Source organism: Pipistrellus kuhlii, unplaced genomic scaffold (genome assembly GCF_014108245.1).
Source record: "Pipistrellus kuhlii isolate mPipKuh1 unplaced genomic scaffold, mPipKuh1.p scaffold_m20_p_2, whole genome shotgun sequence".
Classification (NCBI taxonomy): Eukaryota; Metazoa; Chordata; class Mammalia; order Chiroptera; family Vespertilionidae; genus Pipistrellus; species Pipistrellus kuhlii.
The window spans coordinates 186,853,539-186,873,967 of record NW_023425515.1 but is presented as its reverse complement, the minus strand read 5'-3'; the positions used below and the strand labels follow the sequence as shown (position 1 = coordinate 186,873,967).

Sequence of the window (20,429 nt, the reverse complement as noted above, 5' to 3'; positions counted from 1 at the left end):
GTCGACCTTCAGTAGCCGTGCCCGGTGGCTCTTATGTGATGGCAGAGGAGACAACCACCAAAGAAATTGCTCGGATTGCGAAGTGACTGCATGTCATTGGTGACAGGATGACCAACCTATAGAAAAGTTTATTTGAGCCCAAATTTTGAGGAGTAGGATCTCAGCAGGTTTGAGGAAATGCTCAGGAGAGTGGCAGTTTGCTAGTTCTTTCTGTGCATTTGGAATCAAAGGAGAGAGCGTGGGGAAGGTCACGTGGAACCCATGGGTGGGGGTGAGGAAGTAGGGAGGAAGCGAGAGGGGGAAATCTCTGGGATTTGGATGAAAAGCAAAATGGAGAAACACACACTTCTTTTCCATCGGCGGGTGAGGGACAGTGTCCGTTTACCATAGACAGCTCCCGGACAGTGTGCAGCGACGAGCTAGCGGGAGCAGCTCTGGTGCCCGCGTGGGCCTCCCATTCTCAAAGGAGAATGACTCTGACATTTTAAATGTGTGTTACCCTAGATGTGTAAGAACGTTGGGCTACAGTCACTTCAGGTCAAGGTTAATCTTTGCCGGGGAAGCTGTAGGCCCGGAATATGACTTCCCGCTCTGATCTGCCCAGGTAGGAATTGAAGATCAGCCCATCCTGTGTGGTTACTTTTTCGATCACTGCGCTTGCCAGGCCTTCCCCGTGGCCCCCTGAGCTTGACGCTCTGCTGTGCCGTCTCTGTTCACAGTATCACGTACTAAGTAAGTCCTGTGAAGCAAACAGTCTGATGTGATGGCAATGACTGCAGCCTCTGGCCTGAGGTTCTAACTTGGGCGTCGTTAGCACGTAGATGGAGCAGGTGGGGGAGGTCAGGTGGAGGAGGAAGAGGCAGGGGTTGGCGTTGGGAGGAGGAAGCAGAGTGGGACCCCTGGTAAGCCCTCACGCGGTTCTGCTTCAGAAAAGAGCTAGTGGTCAGCAGGGCTGCAGGCCGGTGACAGTCCACGGAAGATGAGATGGGAAAGGCGCCCTGGTTCAAGCCACACGGGGGCTGTTTGGACCTTTCTGTAAGAGCAGTTTTGGAGGTCTGATGGGGCTCCGAAGAGGGAAGGATGAGGGGATGGGAGGCGAGAAGGGGGAGACAGCGTGTGGGGACAGCTTCTGAGATGCTGGATAGTGAAGAGGGGCTGAGAAAAGGTGTCTCGGTTGGAGGTGAAGTGGGGGGAGAGGGGCTGGGGGACCCAGGAGAAGGGTTTGTGCTGATGGTCAAGACCCATCGGGCAGCTGCAGGCGCCAGGTCTGTAGGTGAAGGAGAGGCGGAGGTACCAGTGTGATGGTGCCTGGGGGGGCTACGGGGGTAGGAGTGCCTCTTTGGAAAGGGGAGAATGGGGTAGGTTTGCAGTATACGTGAGTGGAGGTGGGAGACAGTCCCATTTGATAGCCTCATGGTCCTCAGTGACACCTTGACCAAGGAGGGGAGGGTACAGCCCAACCAAGACGGCCCGTCTCGGGAGATGTCTTTTGCAGTCACTATGAGAATGAACAGAGGTTGCTGGGTCCCCAAAACGATGGAAGCAGGTGCTCCTTGGCCCTCCTCTTTAGAGAGGAGGGATGGGATCAGAGAGGTGAGTGGTGAGTCCTAGATGGCGCAGTCGGGCACCGGGCTGCTGGGTGCAGGGCCAGTGCTGGCGATGCGATGAGCCCCTGAGCCCGCTGGGAACGTGGTGTCGGGAGAACTCGGTCCCTGCAGCAGATGCCCCTTCAGCTGGGCCAGGTGGGCGGTTCTGGGCCCTGTGTCACCGCCACTTCCCGCTTCTCAGACGTGAAGTGCAGGGAAGTCGCCTTCGTGCGCCCGGCGCTGGCCTGAGCGCTCCGGGAGGACCAGCTCATTCGTCCTCAGAAAAGTGCAGGTGCCATTGCTGTCCTCACCTTCCAGAGCAGGGAGAGGCCACCCAGCCAGCACGGCCAGCTGCCAGAGGGGGTGAGGGCCCCGCCCAGGTGGTCCGACGGCTGCTCCCACAGCATTCTTGCTGCCAGAGGAGGAGACGGGTGCGCAGGGAGCAGCTGATTTGTTTTTGTTTGTCTGTCCTTGCATTTCTCTCTTCCCATCACACGTTTATCTGGCACGGATTTCTTAGGGAGCCGGTACCAGCTAGGAGCCAGCTAGGAGTAACTGCGTGTACCCTCTTTCTGCTGGGGGAGGCAGATGGCACCCGGTGCAAAGACGGAGACTGCGTAACCCAGGCTTAGAAACGAGAAGCTTTCTAGGTGGTGTCTGAGCCAGGCAGCCAAGAGGCAGTGAGTTCAGGGAGAGGGAAGCCCTGGACATGGGTGCAAAGGCTGGGGCCGGAGCCATGGGGGATGCTGTCGAAGGTCTCCATCGGAGCTCTCACTTTATCTCGAGGACCATAGGAAGCCGGTCAAGTGTTTCCAGATATGGAGGGACAAGATCAGAACCTTTTGTCCTCGGGAGAGACGGTTGGAATGGTCAGGGGACATCAGGGAGACCTTAAGATCATCCTGCAAATGCTGCTGCTTCCTTAGCGCTTCCTAAAACCTGCTCATTTCTCTTTTCTAAAAAGATTCCTGAGACTCAGAGAGGTTAAGCAACTTGCCTGAGGACACACAGCATAACAGGGCATCCAGGCTGGGACTGGTCCCTTGACTGAAACAACCAAAGTCTCCAGGGTGGAAGCACGTGGAGAGTAACCCCAGGGAGAGACTCAGGGGAGGCTTGGGGGAACATCACGGTGCCACCATCTGCAGGTTCTCTTGAGGTTTTAACTGTTACCCTTCTGCGTTCTCAGAGGCTGGGCAGTGCCTCTGGGTGGGAGGAGCTGGGCTGCTGCTGGAAAGAGGGAGTTGGCCTTCCCGGGAGCCAGGGCCATGGGTTGTTTGAGCATTTTGCTGGACCTTGGCTTCCTCCCCAGTAAGTGATTGGAAAACTCCCGGGGGGCGGGGCTGGGATTCGATCCTGGACCTGGGTCATGTGAGGCCAGTGATGGTGCGGTCTTCGCCGAGGGCAGCAGCTGTATCTTCCAGAGGCCGGGCAGAGGCCTCGTTCTCGGGGGCCAGGAGAGATGAGGAGACCTGCTCCTGAAGGGCCCCTTCACTTTGGGCCGTGGACTTGCCTCTCTGCGGCCTTGGTTATCTCCTCTGTGACGTACAGAGGAGATGAAATGTGATCCCCAAGGATTGAAAAAATAAGCCGTGTTTACTGCGGGCTCAGAGTGTGCCAGGCACCATGTTTTTTCGTGGCAATCTGTGAGCTGCGGATGGTTAATATCTTCATTGAACAGACGTGGCAGCTGAGGAACAGAGAGGGTGATAATTTGCCCAAAGCCACACAGCTAGTCAAATGGCGGAACTGGAACCTGGGTCCTTCTGAGGCTGGAGACTTGCCTTGAAACCCTTTGTTCAGCTGAGCCCTTCCTTGGCAAACGACCTGATGGGATCTTGTGAGGCTCCAGCAGTCAGCCCACCCTGCTTTGGGACAAGGGGTTTAGTCCGACCCCTTAAGTTTTATCACGAGCCTCAGCGCTCCGATGGGTCTAAGGCCACGTGGGGCAGACTCAGGAAGAGAATTCCAGTCCCCTGACCCCCTGGCCCCTGCTCTTTTCAAACCACCCTCCCCCCACCTCCCCCGAGGCCTTGGGCACTGCATTGGGAAGCAGGCACCTGGGTTCCGTGAGGAAGACAAAGGGACAGTGACAGGGAGAGCAGAGGCAGTGCTTAGTCATCCCTGAGCAGAGCTCAGCCCAGCCTGCAGCCTGGCCGGGCAGTACCGGCCTCAGCTCTTTACAGGAAAGGGGATTCGGGACCAGGGAGAGGTGGTGGCTGGTGGGGAGAGAAATAGAAGCTGAGGACAGATAGGGCCATGAAGTCAGAGTCTCATTTAGAGCTGGAAGGGCCTTCTAGGATCATTGAGGCCAATGTCCTAACTTTCTGCACGGGGACAGGTTTGTCTGCAGGGAGTGCTGACTGGCCCCAGGTCACACAGCCAATGGCAGTAGAACCAGGCGCAGAGACCTGGGAAGGCGGGTCCTCTGCTTCACCTCTTGGCCACTTTCGTGGGCATGACTTCCTGTCCCGGCCCTGCTGCTGCATGCCCTCACTTCCTCCCATCAGAACAAGAACAACAGCGATAAAAATAAATGAAAGGGCCCGGCTGGCGTGGCTCAGTGGTTGAATATCAACCTATGAGCCAGGAGGTCACGGTTCAGTTCCTGGTTAGGAATCATGCCTGGGTTGTGGGCTCGACCCCCAGTGTAGGGTGTGCAGGAGGCAGCCGATCAATGATTCTCTGTCATCATTGATGTTTCTCTCTCCCTCTTCCTTCCTCTCTGAAATCAACAAAAAATATAATTTAAGAAAAAACACAAGTATCTTAAAAAAAAAAAAAAAAATAGCCGAAACCGGTTTGGCTCAGTGGATAGAGCGTCAGCCTGCGGACTGAAAGGTCCCGGGTTCGATTCCAGTCAAGGGCATATACCTTGGTTGCGGGCATATCCCCAGTGGGAGGTATGCAAGAGGCAGCTGATTGATGATTCTCTCTCATCGATGTTTCTAACTCTATCCCTCTCTCTTCCTCTCTGTAAAAAAATCAATAAAATATTAAAAAAATAAAAAAATAAAAATAAACGAAAGGGATCGTCTCACTGAGTACTAAGCACACCAGTCTCCAGCACAGACTCGTGTCCCGCCATCCCCACTTCCTGGTCGATGACTTTGGGTACGTGACTCCTCTTATACTCCAGCTCTTTTCATCTGCATCATGATTTAAGCAGGTTCTGAAATTGCAGGACTTGACAGTGCCTTGAGCATGCGCGGTATTGTTAATCTCCACCATCAGAGCCACTCTGACTTCCTGGGGCAGCCAGCCTGGCCGAGGTGTCCTGACTCACCTGGGAGCAGGTGCGGAGAATGGGAGGTTGGGAGCAGCGTGGGACTTAGGCCGGGGCAGCGTGGGACTGGGGCTGAGCCTGGGGCATGGCCATCTGGCTTTGAGCTTGGCTCTGGCACTCTCTTATGACCTTGGGCAGGACACAGCCCTCTCTGGGCCTCGGTTTCCTCATCTGTGAGATGAGAGGCCAGGCTTCATGGTTTGCTGGGTTTCTGGGAGTCATCCAAGCTGTCCCAGCAGGAACTTTGCTCTCTCAGAAGGTGAGGTGTGCATGAAGGTGCCGGACACATCAGGTGGCCTTAACACCCCGGGGGACCCAGGAGCCAGTCACTCCCGTCCCTCCCCGCCCCGGGTGCCCGGATGGCCCAGACAGCCTGTTAAGGGTGTGGATTCTTGGGGCCTCTCCTGAAGAGACTCTAAGTTTATAGGTTGGGGTGGGACCTTAGAATCTAGATTTTTAAAAAAGACTTCCTCTGCCCAGCTGGCATGACTCAGTGATTGAGCCTCGACCTATGAATCAGGAGGTCACGGTTCCATTTCCAGTCAGGGCTGCAGGCTCGGGTTGCAGGCTGGATCCTCAGTAGGGGGTGTGCGTGCAGGATGCAGCCGATCAATGATTCTTTCTTATCAATGATGTTTCTTTCCCTCTCTCCCTCTCCCTTCCTCTCTGAAATCAATAAAATATATATTTTTTAAAAAAGGCTTCCTCTCACTCAGGTGGTTCTGAAGGAAATAATTCAAGATCCACACTCCAAAGAATGCTGTTAGACTCTTTTAACCTAAAACAATGAGGAGAGTGGTGACCTGCCCGAGTTGGTGACCGCTCCTTACGGCCCTGCTCTGAGATGCCTTCAGCTGTGGCCACCGCCTTCTGTAGCTGGGACTCCTCTTCCCCACAAGCTAGCTTCCCAATCCTGGCAATTACTGGGATTGCCAGAAAGCTTTTGAACAAAATACGCATTCTTGAGTTTCACCCTGAGAGATTCTGAGCCAGCAGATCTTGACCGGGACCTAGAAATCTCCATGTTTAAAAAGCTCCCGAGGTCTTTTGTTCATTTGTCATTTATTCCACAAGTATTCATTGAGGCCTGCAGTGGCCCCAGCCCAGGGGAAGGCATTGAGGACATCATTGTTAGGCCAGACGCAGTCCTGGGTAGTATGTCATCCACGCTGCAGCCTGCAGAGGAGACAGACAGTGATCACACAACTCAGCCAAGTTGGGGAAATGTGTCTAGAGAAGAGTTGGGTCAGACTAAATACCTGGGGCGAAGCTGGGATTCCCTGGCAGCTGAGCTCCAGTAAATTCCAGACTGAAGTAGAGCCTGGAGCCCCCTGGCCTCTGGTATTACTTATAGAATCCTATTATTGGTTCATTCATTTAGTCATTTATGTGTTCACCCATCCTCCCACACCCTCATCCTATCCACCCATCTATCCACCCCCCCATCCATCCATCCATCCACCCACCCATCCACATACCTACCCACCCATCCACCCATCCATCTATCCATTTATCCACCCAGCCACCCATCATCTCTTGAATCTCTACCATGTCCTGAGGACTGTACTGGGTACTGGGGAGACAGAATGAAAGGCATTGTCCCTGTCCTCAAGGAGCTCACAGCCTAGTGGGGGAGTCAGAGAACAAAGCACATGATTCCGGTCCAGAGTGTTAGGTGCTCTCAGGGGCGAGTGGCTAGCTGTGGGCATCATAGAAGACTTCCCTGAGGTCATCTGTGTTAAGGTTCAAAATGTAGGTTTGAGTGTTCCAAGCAGAGGGGGTGGGACACGGTTCCCAGACCAAGGAAGGCAGGTCATGTGACTGGGGCAGATGGGGCCCCTCTTCTGCTCCCAGAGCTCAGGCTTTGTGCTTTATTTTTCACTAGAGGCCCGGTGCATTAAATTTGTGCACGGGTAGGGTCCCTAGGCGGGTGATCAGGGCCAATCTGTGGGGCAACTGGTGGGCGATTGGGAGGGCCCTCTCTGCTTGCCGGCCAGCCCCACCTCCCCATTGCCCCACTGTGGGCAGTTGCCTCCCTCTGCTGGAGGCGACAGGTGGGGCGATGGGGTGGGGGCAGGGTTCCCTGCTGGCACCTGCCTTGGCTGGCCTGGGGCCTGCGGGCCGGGGTCCTTCATTGAGCATCTGTCCCCTGGTGGTCAGTGCATGTCAGAGCAACTGGACATTCCACTGGTTGTTCCTCTGTTTGGTTGATTTACATATTAGGCTTTTATTATACAGGATGTTTGTCTCCCCATGAGGCCTGACCCATAGCATGTACTCAGCAAACATTCATCATTGGTGAATGGGGAGTTGGGGATGATCCGTCAAAACGAATGGTCTTGTGGGCCACACCGAGGAGCTTTTGGCTCTTTGGGCCCTGGACAGTTCCAGGCAGGACTCCCATTACCCAGACTCCCTCTGCTCAGCAGGGAGAACAGGGAGGGCGGACGAGAGGGACCTTTCTCAGCCTCCTGGCCCTTCAGCTCTTTCCTTGTGCGAGCAAAAGCCTTTGTGTTCACGAAACATTCTCAGTGGTAGGTCTCTCCTGCCCTGTGTGTGCATGTGCGTGTGAGTGGTGTGAGTGTGTGTGTGTGTGTGTGTGTGCGTGTGCGTGTGTGTGTGTGTGTGTGTGTGTGTGTGTTGGGGGAAGTAAGAGGGAAGAGTCATTTGGAGGCTGGGGTATATGCAGTGGTGGCCTCTGGAATCAGGCTGCCAGGTTTTGATTCTCATTCTGCCTCTTGTCCGCTGTGTGACCTGGGGCAAGTCTCTCAACCTCCCTGTGTTTCAGTTCGGTTTCTCAGCTTGTCGGTTAACAGCCTCTTTCTCATCCAGTTCTTGGACTGATAAAGAGAGTCGTCATATGTAAGCATGTAGGGCCCTGCCTGGTACCCGGTAAACATCGGATAAACAGTAGCAGGAGAGTGGAGTGCTGGAGACAGGCTGTTTGTTCATTAGCCCGGGAGCCAGGAGGCCTGGTTTGATGACGTAGAGACTTTGGCAATACCTCTGGTGACGTAGAGACTTTGGCAGGCTGTCTCGGGCTCTATGTGGAGGATTCTCACCTGTGAAATGGGGACCGACGCTCCAGACAGTTGCTGGGAGGGGCGCTGAGCCAGGTGGTTCCCTTGCGTGGGGCTTATTGTTGAAATCAGGGAACTCGGGTCTAAACAGCCAGAGTGAAATCTCCATTTGATGTGCGCGGCATGGCCGCCACCTCCACCGCCCGCCGATGCTGGATCTGTGGGGCCTCAGCCTTCACCCTCCTTTGTTCTCACTGGTTTCCGGGATCCTATGGAAATGGGTCATCAGATGAGTGGGGCTCGGGTCTTCAGAGCAAGTGCCTTGGGGTGGAGGGTGACACTTAGTCTGCAGGGACATGGGGACCTCTCCCAGTCTGGGTGCCCTCGGGGACCAGGGTTTCCGACACTTGTCCCGGATTCAGCACCCCCTCCCACCTCATGTCTCTGCTTGGTTGGAAGTCTCAGGGTTGAGTGGCTCGGGCATGCCTGATGCCCCAGAAGATTGGAGTCACAAGCAGGTAAATATTAACTCCACAAACCTAGCTCTGGATGCAAACCTGTTTGGGCTGGCTGCCTGGGGGCTGCAGGTTCTGTGCCCCATGCCCAGCTGATGCCCAGGGTAAGTGGGTGCTCTCCAGGGAAGAAAGAGTGCCTGCCTCAGGCCGGGTGATGGACGGCATTTAGCCTCCTTTGCTGTCCCGTGGTCAGGGGCTGCTGTCTGCTTTTTAGCGGAGGAGGAGACTGAGGCGCAGCGAGGGCAGGAGGCCTGCTCAGGTCTGCACAGCTAACGGGGCAGACCTGGGGGAGGGTCTCACCCTTGGACTCCCAGCAGCCTCTTCGCTGCTGTGAGGGCCACACCAGGATGCTCCATGTGTCACAGGTGCCGAGGTTTGCTTTCTGGCTCCTCTGAGGATTGGTTTCAAATTCCTCTTGCAAAGTGGGTGCAGGCTGGTTTGGGATCCCTGGCAGGCAGGACCGGCTCAGGACACCTGAGAGCAGGGAGGCAGGAAGATGGGGAGCAGGCCCTGCTTGTGATGGGTGAGGCTCTCCCGGGGCCTGGGCTGGGGTTTGGGAGTCACCAGCTGGCCACCCAAGCAAGCCCGTGCTTGCAGACCACACGTGAGGCATCACGGAGACACCTAGGACCCAGTCACGGTTTCTGTCCTCTGGGAGCTGACACACGAGCAGGAATGAGAACACAGGTTTGGGCACTTCAGGGTCTGGGTTTGAATCCTGCGTCACATTGGCTGTGGGCAGGCGCCTTTGTCTGGCTCGGCCTGGGTGGCTCCCTTGGAAAGAGGAGTTAGACCCGTATTTCACAGGGTCAGAGCGGGGTGAGGTGACAGGGCACTCCAGAGCTCCCCGGATACAGCTGGTGTCAGCACGCTGACTTCCTTCCCAGGCTGGACCAGAAGGTCTGCAAGGTGAGTGAAAGCTGCTTCCCGGTGATGCTGGCTGCCCAGGGTAGAAGGGGCGACTCTGCTGGCAGCTGGAGATGGGACAAGGGGGTGCCAACTCCACGTGTGTGTGTGTGTGTGTGTGTGTGTGTGTGTGTGTAAATGAGACGTGGGCTACGTTTTGCTGGAGAGTGAGGGAGATGCTGGCTTTCACTTGGTCTTGCTCTCCCTGTTCTGTTGCCATCAGCAGGGGACATCAGGGGTGGAAGTGACTTGCCCAACGCTGGTAGCATTGGTGGCAGAGCCAGGCTGACCCCCAGCCCGAGGCCAACCGGACCTTGTACCTCTAGCTGCCTGGGGCAGGGCCCTGGGGAGGCCAGGCTCCGGGCCGCTGTGGCCTGCTGTGAACCCAGCATTCTGGGGCACGTGATACACAGGCTGGTCTTTCCTCCACCAACACACTTTCTGTTTTTCTTTATTTACTTTTCCTTAAAAGGCCTCCTGTGGAGCTCACCTCTCCTTTCTCAGGCCTGGAGGGGCGGTGCCTTTTGCCCAGGAGCCTGTCCTGGGAGGGCCTTGCTAGCCAGCTGCTGGACTGCAGACGCTCAAACGTGGGGAGGTCAGAGAGAGACTGAGCACAAGCACGTGGCGTTGTATTGACTTGGTCCACAGCTGGGCTGGCCCACTCTAGCTGTGTGACCTTGGGCAAGTCCCTTTACTTCTCTGAGCCTCAGTTTTCTTACCCAAATAAATTCAACCAGCATTTATGGAAGACCTGTTAGATGCCAGGTTAGGTGCTAGACATTCTTGTTGTTTTTGCTAATCCTCACCTGAGGATATTTTCCCATTGATTTTTAGGGAGAGTGGAAGAGAAATATTGATGTGAGAGAAACAAATTGATTGGTTGCTCCCACTATGAGCCCTGACCAGGGCCCAGGTCGGGGAGGAGCTGGCAACCAAGGTACATGCCCTTGACTGGAATCGAATCTGGGACCCTTTGGTCTGCAGGCCTACGCTCTATCCACTGAACCAAACTGGCTAGGGCAGTACTAGACATTTTGGGTAGGCTCAGCCACTGTCCTCTGGGAGCCTCGAGATTGAGTGGGGACTCGAGTGGGGACTCGGATCTCCACCTTGAAGCATCGAGGAGCTTGTGAAATAACCCTTGGAACACCACACACGGCTCCTGGTTTTAACAGAAACTCAGAAATGATGATGAGCGTCCGTGTTGTCCCCAGCCGGTGAGAGCAGTCGCTGGGGTTTTTCCCCAGTTACTGTCGCTTTGATGTCACTTGTTAGCAGGAAAGAGCAGGAGCTACTACTGAAGGGGCCGTGGGGATGGTGTTGAATTTCAGTGGGCATCGCGATGTGAATCAGAGCCCTGGTCGTGAGTGGAGGCTGCCACATCACTGAGTGCCCTGACGTTGGCAAAGAGGAAGTGCAACCCAGGGGATGGCCTAGGGCGGTTTGCCACGCTGATGACTAATGAGTTTGCCGACCACTGGCCTAGGGTCCTCCACCCTAGGGTTGTCCACCCTAGGCTCGTTGGTTGAGCTCATGAGAGGGACCATGGCAGCCTGGAATGAGCCCTAGTGGGGGTGCAATTGACACAGTGAAGGAGGGATAGCAGATGGGTGACCTGTGTAGGAGGCGGGCCTGGTCCTGAGAAACTCCAGAAGAGGCACCGGGGACAGGGGTAGTCCCTTCCTATGATTCTTTTGTCAAAGGAGGAATTCATACGAGGGCATGACATGGGACAGTGACTCAGGCTCGGGGTGAGGCGGGGCTTGATGACATCCCCGCTGTGACAGGCACAGGGAAAGGCTCAGTGGGTCGCTGGGGCAGGGAGCCTTTTCCCACTGTTCACTGGTGTGTCCCAAACACCCGGAACGGTATTTGGCTCATGGGAGCGCTTCATCAATAGGGGCTGAATAAACGAATGAGTGTGTTACTTAATGGGGTTTCCGGAGGGTCATTGCGCCCAGTCTGCAGATGAGTAAGCTGAGGCTTAGAGGGGTGAAATCATGTGTTTGCTCAAGCTCTGACCCACCCATCGGCTGGGATTAAGAAGGAATTCTTGCTCTGGCTGACAGGTTGGGTTTCGGCCTCGCTAAGATCCTCCTTTGGAGAGTGACTGGGTGTGGGAAAAACTACAGCAGCGGGGTCAGTGCTGTGAACCACAGACGAGGCTCTAGCCATCAGTTCCTGCTCAGATCAGGGGCCAGGTTAGGAGGAGATTTGATGCTGCTAGCAGTAAAGGAGGCCCTTCCGGTTTTGGTCTGACGTCATGGTATCCTCAGACACCGCAGGGGGAGGGCTCTGGCTCAGCCCATGGTGGCACGTAGCCATGCCCGCTCAGGCCGGCTGTCCCTGCCCAGGTCCTGTGCTAAGGTGGTGGCTGGAGGGCCCGGGTGAATCCCGGTTCACAGCGCCATGTTCCTGCCAGACCAGAATGCCCAGTGAGACTTATCGTGCTCACATTTGGCTGCTGGAGCCCAGGACTGCTTGGCGAGGCTCTGTTGGGGGCAGTGCACCCCGAACTCTGCCTGGGCCCACGGGGCCAAGTGAGTACTTGGCTAGTTCTTGGGGCAGGGAGCCTTTCCCCACTGCTCTCTTCCTGGTGTGCCTCCCCACTGGGGTCCAGACCCTCCAGCTCGCCATGAGTGGGGTCCTTGTGGTCCCAGCTGCTCACCCGAGCATTTCCTGGACATTACAGGAGCCCAGTGACTGGTGGCTGGCTGGTGGCTGAAGATTGAAAACCCCAATCCTCTTGGGGTTTAGCCCTGCAGCCTCAGGACCTGGGTTCAAATCCCAGCTCCCCCTCTATTGACTTGTGACCTTGAGCCACTTCCTTAACCTCTGTTGTTGTCTGTTTCCTAATCTGTAAAATGGGGATGACAGCAGCTCCTCTCTCACAGGGTTGTTGCAAAGATTAAAGTAATGATAAGATTAAAGGGCCTAGAATAGCTTCAGACACTTAAAGGCAATTAGTAAATTGAGGCTGATTTTGGCACTCACTCCGGGTGGCCTTAGGCAACCCAGGAGCTGCTGCCTTTCTGTGTGCCTAGGGCACATGTGTCAAACACAAGGCCCGCGGGCCAAATCCGTCCCGCCAGGCCTTGCAATGTGGCCCACACCGCGCTGTCATCACTGCACTCCGCTGCGTTTCCATCACAATGACAGTTTATGACTGTTCAGTAAACCATTTGGCCCGAGATTTAGGCTGGATTTTAGATTTTGGCCCCTTCTCTGATTGAGTTCGACACCCCTAGCCTAGGGCCTGGGCTCCGGCTTCCATCCACAGCACCGATTGTCCCGGGGAAGGAGTACCTGGGCCGGGTGTCTGGGGAGAGGGGAGCAGGGAAGCATGCAGCCCGGACTCCCTCAGGAGTCTCCGTCTACCTTTTCCTTGTCTCTGTCCTGCTCACGTGTTCTCACCGCTGCCATGCGTGCCCCAGGCCTGGCAGAGAGGAACTCTTCATGCTGGGCCCATTGTTTCCAGGACTATTAAAAAAAAAAAAAGTATATATATATATATATATATGTGTGTGTGTGTGTGTGTGTGTGTGTGTGTGTGTATATATATATATATATATATATGTATCTATCGACTTCAGAGAGGAAGGCAGAGGGAGAGAGAGATAGAAACATCAATGATGAGAGAGAATCCTTGACTGGCTGCCTCCAGCACAACCTCTACTGTGGATGGAGCCTGCATCCTGGGCATGTGCCCTGATCAGGAATTGAACCTGGTTCATAGGTTGATGCTCAGCCATGGAGCCACACAGGCTGGGCTGTTTCTAGGACTATTATCGAATGGGCAGCCCTGCCCCCATCTAGGCTCAGGGCCCCTCCCAGGAGTGCCTGCAGCCCCCAAGCTCCCCCACAGAAGCACTGCCTGCTGTTTATTGTTGCTCCCTGCTCCCTGCTGAATTATAAGGTCTGAGGGGTAGGGACCGATGAGTGAGTGTGGAGGGTTGAGCCGTAAGCTAGGCTCAGCTCGGGGACCGAGAGGGACCTGGCCTCAGAGAGCTCACAGAATTAAAAACCGGCCTCCTGGTGCCAGGAATGGCGCTGGGTGCTGGGAACAGGAGAGGCTTACCACGTGGCCCCTGCCTTGAAAGGCCTCAGTTTGCCCTCTTCCCCACCCCCTCTCTTCCTCCTCCCCTCCCTTCTCCCCACCTTCAGGATTCCATATGCTGGGCCGGCTGGTGGAGAGGCACAGAGAATCCACAAACGCCGGAGACCGTGGTGTAATGCAGTCTTTTTAGAGACCCGTAGCCTGGTATGTCTCTGCTGTGGAAACCAGTGGTCATGACCATGACTTTGGCCTTTGTGTCCCTGTGACTAATAACGGTAACACTAACCTCGTTAACGAGCCAGTATCGGCGCTGGACCTCAGAGGACTTGACCAGATGCCCTCGGAGCGAGGGCTGTTGACACTCGAGCCGGGTCATTCTCTGTGGTGGGGTCGTCCTGGCACCGTAGGCTGTTGGGCAGCATCCTTGGCCTCTATCCCCTGGATGCCACTAGCATTCCCTGCCTTTCCAGCCGTGACAGCCCACGTGTCTCCTGACATTGCCAGATGTGCCCGGGGTGCGGGGACCAGTTTGGCCCCGATGGAGAGCCAGGGCCTTAGATGGATCAGCAAGACTCTCCACCCAAGTCAAGATGGGATGGAAATTTTGAAGCTGAATCCTGCCTCCTGCCAAAAAAAGCAAAAGAGGGAGACAGAGCCCTCACCATAATCCCTGGGCGCGCACATGACCTTGTTTGGCATGAAATGCAACCGTCCGTCGGGAGGTGGGAGGGCCCTGGAGGCTGGGCAGTGTGTGCCTTGGCCCAGGCCCCGCAGAGGCAGGGCTCCTGGCAGAGCTTGCTGGATGGTCCCCAGGGCTTTGTGTCCCTCGCTTTGTGTGGTTACGATGCAGGTGCCCACGCGGGGTCCAGAGGACCCCATGGTCATGGGAGAGTTGAGTCAATGCTCGACTGTCCGTCTAAATGCCAGAGCAGCCCTGGCCTTGTCCCTCCCCTCGTAGCGGGTATCTGGTCTGTAACGAGGTTGAATTTGGGTAATTGTTTAGCATCTGCCTCCCTGTGTGACTGTGGAACCCAGGAGGGCGGAAACTGAGGCTGTCTTGCTTATGAGCAAATCCCTAGACCTTGCATAGCGAAGCGCTCAGTACATGTGTGTGGACTGGTTAAAGGGTGGGGTTGGTGGCAGGCGGATCCAGAGAGTTGAAGACTGGCTTTTCTGCCTCCCCTTGAATGCTGGGGAGCTTAAAGGGCCCCAGCATGAGGGCGTGGGCCCTGGAGACCTCCGTGTTAACACAGATGGCCCTCTGGGAGAAGGGAGCTCCGGTACTTGCGTCCTGGTTTGCACCCTCAAGTGGAAGGAGAAGGTGCCCCATCTTCTGACCAAGCCCTGGCCACAGGACAGACCTTGCATGAGCCTGGCACAGGCTGAGTCTTGGCAGGGAGCGCAGGTGTCCAGCACTGAGCACTGGGCACCTGGTAGGTGTGCTGGTGGCCGCAAGCAGGGAAGAGAACTGAGTCCCGGCTGCCTAGGCCTGCACTGTCTCTGCAGGTCCCACAGATGCTCCTGATGTTGAGTGATAGCCCTGGGCATCCGGGCATGCGTGTGTGTGTGTGTGTGTGTGTGTGTGTGTGTTTGTGTGTGTATGTGTGTGTGTGTGTGGTTGGTCACTGTAACCTTGCTGCCTGGAGGGGATTTGTCCCTGAATTTAGCTAAACGTATTGAGACTCCTGCAGGAAATAGACGCATGTGGTTTTTGCAGCTTTCCTGGGCGGGTTGTCCAGCCAGCGTGCTCTTCTTAAAGGGGGACTTCGGCAGCCCCCTCTGCCTGACTAAAGGGATTCAGGGGCTCGGTCGGTCTCCCTGGCCCCACGCACTGAGCTCTGGTGGTCGCTACGCTTCGCACCAGTTAAAGGCCATCGCCTTTTCGTTCTGGGTCCTCCCCTTCCCTGGAATCTTGACTCTAAAAGGGGCGGGAGTCGGGTGGAGGCTGTGGGGAATGTACACAGCTGAGTGGTAGCCTCCGGCCAGGCCAAGCTGGGGCTGCCCCAGAGCACGACGTCTTCTCAGAGGTGTGATGTTAATAGCCAGGTGGGAGGGAGTGGCCTGGACTCATTGTGGAGGGAGAGGCACCCCCACAAGGGAAAGAGGGGGACAGACATCCATCCCATCAGGGATCTGCCTGTGATGGACTTGACTTTGGATCATCTCCCTCCCTCTCTGAGCCTCAGTTTCCTCCTCTGTCATGGGGGGGCTGACCCTGCCCTCTGTGGGATGGCCCACCTGCTTGGGGGCTGGTGGGAAGACACCCATTTCTGTGCCTCCCTCCAGGAGTGGAGGACAGAGAGCAGCTGATGCTCACACCAGATCCTTGGGGAGTGGTTGGAATATAAGAGCCAGCTGCTTGGAGAGTTCCGCCAGAGCTGTTCTGAGCCTTGCGGCCGAGGCCTCCGGTCCCCCGGGGCTCCGTGCTGAGCTTGCCTTTCCTGAGACCTCAGACGCTGCCTGGCCAGCTTGCAGGGCCGTGGCCGAGTTTTGCAAAGGCTGCTGCTTCCTGCCCAGAGCTGTCTCGTGGGACAAAGTGGTCCCCTCCTTGAGAGAGGCAGAGGGTGGTTCTGAAGAAAGTGACTCAGGCCAGACTGCACCCAGGGGGCTACCTATGAAAGGAGGCCTATTCCTCTCGGTGGCCCACCAGCCAGGCCCCGGCGCCCAGCCTGGACCCTGTGCTTCCTCCCTGGGTAGCTGGGCGTATGGCAGGCCCCGCACCTGTCTGCGGCCGGGGGTGGCAGCCGTTGGAGCTCTGGGGTCCTGCCCCCTCTCCCGGCCGCATGCTTCTGACTCAGCAGAGCAAGAATGAGGTCTTTTGGGAGCCAGCTCCTGATGGTCCAAGTCCTTCCCCCCGCCCAACCCCTCCCTCCCCTCTTCTGATCACGCCCGCCTTTGGCTCAGACCGCTTCCCATACTGGTTTTGGGGCACCGCCCCTTGTGCAGCTTGCCAGCGAGTCTGTTTACTAAGCTCTCCTGGGAGGAGCCGTCCTGGCCACGGGCTGATTTCAGACAGGAGGAGGCGTAGGCCCAGACTGGGGTGCCCAACGGGCCTGGGCTGCCTTATCCCCTCCCCTGAGGGAGGTGGCAGGACTGACCCAGACCAAGGGGTTCCTTCACGCACTTAGCAGGTGCGTGCTGAGGCCTGCTGTTTGCCAGGCACTGGTCCAGGGCTGTGGATAGAGCAACGAACAGAAATAATGATGCCCTGGCCTCTGTCGAGTCCATATTCTCGTAGGAGGAGGCTGTTATAAACAACTGAAGTGTACGGCCAGGTCAGGGGAAGGGGCGTGATGGGGAGGTATGTGTGCTGATTTATTTTTTAAATAAATTTTATTGATTTTTTACAGAGAGGAAGGGAGAGGGATATAGAGTTAGAAACATCGATGTCTTGGGGAGGGGTTTATTATTGACTTTATTTGCCTGGGCCGTTTCTGTAGCCCAACACCTGCTCCGTCGAATTACACGGAGTTAGACGCACCTTCGTGTCTTGGTCCCGCCTCACTGAGCTGCAGCTTCCCGGCGGGGAAAGGAGGGAGTGAAACCCACTTCTGGAGTTTGGTTCCCGAGTGGAAATAAGTGCTCTACGGCTAGGATGAATGTCCTAGGGCCATGTGGCACTGGGTTGCCTGAGAGGTGGCTTCTGATGGGGAAGCTGAGGCTCTGAAAGGTGAAGGGGTAGCGCCAAGTCCATGCTGCCCCCTTCTGGCCTCCAAGTGTGTGTGTAGTGGGGCCCTATCACCTGGGACCCTCTGGGCATGAAGTCCCCATAGTTTAGCCACAGTTGGAGACTTCACCTGGCCCTTCAGCCTGGCGCCTCCTGTCTGGGCTGATCAGCTGGGGACAAAGGAGTTAATGTGCCTGGGACTGTGAGGAGGAGGAAGGGCTGGGGATCATTCTGGTGGCAGCCCCCCTTGGTCCCCCACCGCAGGGTCTTCAAGCTTCTGGCTGGTTCTGGTTTCCCAGGCAACGGCCCTTAGAGATGCCCTCTGCAGGGGTGTGCGTGGGGTGTGGGTGGGCTCTTCTGCCCAGAGGCCTCCTTCTGGGGCTGCCCCCTCCCATCTTGCCCGGGGATCACTGACCAGGGGCTCGCCCAGCCAAGAAAGTCAATGGAGGAAGGAGGATGGGGTCGGGGCTTCTCTTCTGGCGGGAACAGAGCCTCCATTGTCTGAGGCTTCAGCCATTGACCAAGCCTCACCCCTGCCTATAGCCCGGAGGGTGCTCCTCCCAGAGCCTCCCTCCTCCTTCCCACCCTTAAGCCTGTTGAGTGGCCTGGCGCCTAGAGGGCGAGGGCAGGAGCTGGCCCTCTTGTCCCCCTGGCATTCGGAGGCCCCTGCCATGGGGGGCCCTGGAAGATGCTCACCCCCTTACCCGTGTGCTCACCCAGCACTTTTGTCCAAGGGGCATGCCTGCCTGGCAGTCCCGGCTCACAGCCCAGTGACTCCCCTCTCGGGGGCTTCATGGCCTTGAGAACACCCTCCAGCTTCTCAGCTTCCTTTTCCTCATCTGCCGTGGGAATTAGCCAGAAACAGAAATGTTCAGCACGAGGCCTGGTACGTGGCAGTGCTCAGATGCCAGCCATTATCATTTCGCAGATGATCATTTTGTGATCTTGAGGGTGATGAGGGTAAGGAAGAGCAGGGTACGTATTCTGGTCCGTGGTCTGCCGGAACTCAGTTGAGCTGTCTGCAGAATGGAACGGCAGGGACTCTGGGAAGGGAACTAACATTTATGAAGAAGCTCCCAGCTTTATTAGACGTCATTTCATTTACATTTGCCTCTGACCAATGGGGACAGGACACACAGAGGGTTTTTCTCAGTGGGTAGAGCGTTGGCCTGAGGACTGAAGAGTCCTGGGTTCAATTCCTGTCAAGGACACATGCACAGTTTGCAAGCTCAGTCCCCAGTAGGGGGTGTGTAGAAGGCAGTCATTCAGTGATTCACTCTCATCATTGATTGTGAAAAGCATGGCTTTTGGGTTCAAAGGCTTGAGAAAGAGCTGCTGTGCAAATTGACACACAAGACAAGGCAAATTAATTTTGAAATGATGGGGGGGGGGGGGGAGCCAGGGAAAAGCTTAACTGTAGTGGCTAAGTTCCACTGAGTCTCTTTCCCAACTGCTTTTATTTACTAGAATACACAATTGCTTTTAGAAATGCAAACATACGTATCAATGGTAATGTTTCGTAAACAGTAAGATTATCAGGTTAGGGGGGAGTTTGCTTTAGGCCAGTGGTCGGCAAACTGCGGCTCTTTGGCCCATTGAGTTTTTAGCAAAGGCCCGCTTAGGAGTAACCTAATTAAGTTAATAACAATGTATCTACCTATATAGTTTAAGTTTAAAAAATTTGGCTCTCAAAAGAAATTTCAATCGTTGTGCTGTTGATATTGGGCTCTGTTGACTAATGAGTTTGCCGACCACTGCTTTAGGCCATTGAGTCAGCAGTAGGTAATAAAATGCAAGTTCGCCCTCTTAATATCAAAGGAGTCCAAACTCAGCCCTCTGGTGGACTTCTCGCTTTTATAGTAATTACTGTTGACCTTGGTTTCCAGCAATTGATGTTTCTATCTCTCCCTCTTCCTTCCTCTCTGAAGTCCATAAAACAAACACAATAACATCTCGTCCTGGAGAGCTGCAGATTGTCTGAGGTTGGGTCCTGGGCCGCAGGCTGAGCCCTGCACGCCTCTCTTCATGGGCGCTGAGTTCTGGTCATGCTCCTCTTGCCTTCGCTCCTCTGGTGTTTTCTTGGATCAGGTGCCTCATCTCTCCAGGGCCCCGGGAGCCACCTGCCCCCGACTTCGTGGCCGATGGCCACTTGTGCTGAGCCTGCGAGGGCAGAGCGTGGGCATCCTGCCCCCCTGCAGACACTAGTTGTGGGTTCCTCTTCCCACTGTCCAGCTGGCTCCCTGCCTCTTCCTCTTGTCTTCCTGGATGGAGCAGAGGGCACTGGGGGGGAGGGGGGGAAGGGGGAAGAGGAGGGATGGCTGGTGGTGGTGGGGGGGCGATGGCTGAAGTTCTCACCTGGACCTGTGCTCCTCTTTCCATTGGGCAGGAAGTCCCACACCTGCAGCTGCCCAGGCCCAGGGACGCCCCAGCCTCACGGCCTCCACAGAGCAGGTCCCAAGCAGGGCGAGGTTTCCAGGCCTCTGGCCTCCGTTCAGTGTAGCTCAGCAGCTGTTGTCTCGCACGTGGGCCAGGGCTCCAGACACTGAGATGAAAGAAGAGGTCACAGTCCGGTGAGGGGGGCAGTTATAATAGGGGCCGTATGTGACCCAGGACCACCTGAGTTCTTTGATAATAGCCCCTCCCTGGCCGCTTCCCTGAGCTACTGAACCTTAGACCTGGGTCACTTCTCTTTTTTTTTTTTACAAAGCTCCACCACCAGGAGAGCCACTGCCTGAAATGGTTCTGGGGAGCACTCACAGAGGAAGAACTGGGTCTGGGTTTTGAAGGTTGAGTAGGAGTTTGCTTGCTGATTGTGAAAGAGAATTCTACCTGGAGGGAGCAAATAGCCTGAGCAAAAGGCCCAGAGATGGGGGACAAGTTGGCACGGTCACAGGCCTGACAGCTCTGCATGAAGCTGGAGCAGAGTTCCCTGGAAGGCCCGGAGCTGTTGAGGCCAGTGGGGAGGGGTGTGTGTCATCTAGGGCCTGGCTTAGGGCCTCGACTCTACTCTGAAAGCGATGAGGAAAAGGCAGAGGATGGTCCGGTATTGAGCGTGATCGGCTGAGACACACCCTGCAGCCTGAGCTAGGGCTTCCGCCCTGGCTCCCAGCACCTCACCCTGTCTGAATGTGGCCCTTCTGCATCAAGTAGCAGGAAAGGCATTTTTTGGGGGTCTGCCTGCCCAGCCAGTATGGCAGTCATCTTTAAAGAGATGACCCCCCAAGAGAAAACTCTTCCCCTCTCACCACGCATGACATCGTTACCATCGTAATGAACACAGTGGCCAGTGTGCACGGAGAGCTGACTCTGTGTGGAACACCGTGCACACCCCCACAGCCCTCCTCCCATCCCCGTGGGAGCTCTGCGTGGCAGGGACCAGTGAGAAAGTGCTC

General features: G+C 55.9%; 1 protein-coding gene and 1 long non-coding RNA gene across 42 annotated transcripts in view; one reads left to right on the top strand and one right to left on the bottom strand.

The window, feature by feature from the left end:
- The window catches only part of ARHGEF10L (Rho guanine nucleotide exchange factor 10 like), a 119,854-nt gene that overhangs the window by 9,164 nt on the left and 90,261 nt on the right, over window positions 1-20,429 (top strand). The gene's annotated exons all lie outside the window — the stretch shown is intronic.
- On the bottom strand, window positions 5,462-13,770 carry LOC123652758. The gene is made up of 3 exons (XR_006742251.1): window positions 13,657-13,770; window positions 12,692-12,793; window positions 5,462-6,048 (listed from the first exon to the last, which is right to left on the bottom strand). It is a non-coding gene; the product is annotated as an uncharacterized LOC123652758 (long non-coding RNA).